Consider the following 1,903-nt stretch of genomic DNA (forward strand, 5'->3'; position numbering starts at 1 on the left):
GGAAGCTTCACATTCACAGTAAATAAAGGCAGAAATGGAACCATGGCCCTCAAAATTTTAAATTTTGTATTAATAATATTATAAATAAGCCAATATATATGAGGTAAATTTACTATTTATCCGTTTGATTATTGTTTGACAATTTTTTTTTTTTTTTTTGAATGGGGGTATGACAATTAATACACAAACTTCAAATTGTTATATTTTGATCCCTTAAGGTTTGGACAAAAAAATAAATAAACTTAGGAATTTCATTGTAATTCAAAGTTAATGAGGTTAAATTGTGGTAAAAACCAAACCAAAATGGGATAAATTGTATAATTGAAAGTTTGTATACAAAAAGAAAATTAAATTCATTTGAGTAGATTCTTAAACATTTTCATTTTAATTCAAACTATGGGGATCAAAGTATAATAATTAAAAATTTATAGACTAAAGTGTGATAGGATCAGACCACTAGGAGTAAATTGTTCTAATGTATTATATATGAGTTTAAATTTTGGTTTCAAAAATTACCTATGACAGCCTTTAAAAAAAAGTCAATTATTCTTTTGATGATTTTTTTTATCGTCAAACCAAAACATCAATTGATTTTTGTTGTATGTGATAATCGAATCTTAGATCTCTTAATCAAGAATAAGAAATTTTACTAATTGAGCTAAGGAACTTACAAAATATTCAATTATTCTAAAGAAAAAAAAAAAGTCTAGCTAGCATGAGGTGTAGCTTTCTTGCAAAATGGGAAGCGAAAAATAATCATTTTCCTTTTAGCTAGTTAACAAATTCTAAGCTTGTCAAGAGTTTTGCAGCTACTGATTAACATCTCTTAATATTTTCAATAAAGACATCTCTCTCTCTCTCTCAATTTTGGGCAACAAATTAGCAAGCCTAAGACCCATAAAGTCAGCCTGAAGCCCACTGCCAGTGAGAATGAACACCTAAAACTGTTAACTTGGGCCCGCCAAATTATCCCAAGGCCCACCTATTTTACTAATTAAAAGGACCAAGTTTTCAACGCAGAACTCGTTCAAAATGGCCCGTCACCAATGTAAATTAAAGCCTTAAAATTGGTCCAATATGGGTCTTCAAAATAACACATAAACCATGAAACAAAGCCCACAGCCAGTGTGCAACATGTGCAGTTTGCTAAATAGTAAGGAAAAAGCAAGGGACTAAAAAAAAATCTCGCAATTTTTGTCACAACTTATCACGTGAAAAGCTATGAATAGTAAAGGTCAAATGGTAGGTCCACACTTCTACTACTCACAAGTCGTCACATGACAAATTGTGACAAAATTTTCTCTAACATTACTCAAATAATAATTCTAGTAACACAACATTTCACACACACTTTATCAAAACTGTCCTACCTAATAGATTGCGATTGGCATAAAAATAAAAAATAAATAAATAAAAAGGTCCATGTAATAGTGAAAGATGGTCGATCACAAACTACCGCATAGAATAATTATGACAAAATATTAAATATGTAGTACTAGGTGTAAACATAAAATTTCTCAAAGTTTGAAAATCAAAATCGCCTCGCACCCTTGGTGCGGTAGTTACTCCACAAGTATAAATGCTTGTGGGGTGTGGGGTGTAGGAGGTAAGGGTCAGAGTTCAAGTCTCCAGGAAGAAGTTTCACATACATATACACTTAAATTAGACTAGAGTAAAAATTCTATCTTGTATAAAAATAATATTAAAAAAAATTTTGAAAATCAAACAATTTGAAAAGTGTTCCACAAATATATTTTTGTATTAATCAAGTAGTGTGTACAATCTCTGTTTCAATTTTTTACAAAAGAATACTCCTCTAATTCTATCTTCTTTGAACTTGACTTGATAAGAAATCCTCTTGGCTTTGGTTGGAAGATGGATTGAATGGTCTTCACAACAAATC

Source organism: Quercus suber, unplaced genomic scaffold (genome assembly GCF_002906115.3).
Source record: "Quercus suber isolate HL8 unplaced genomic scaffold, Cork oak 2.0 scaffold_654, whole genome shotgun sequence".
NCBI lineage: Eukaryota > Viridiplantae > Streptophyta > Magnoliopsida > Fagales > Fagaceae > Quercus > Quercus suber.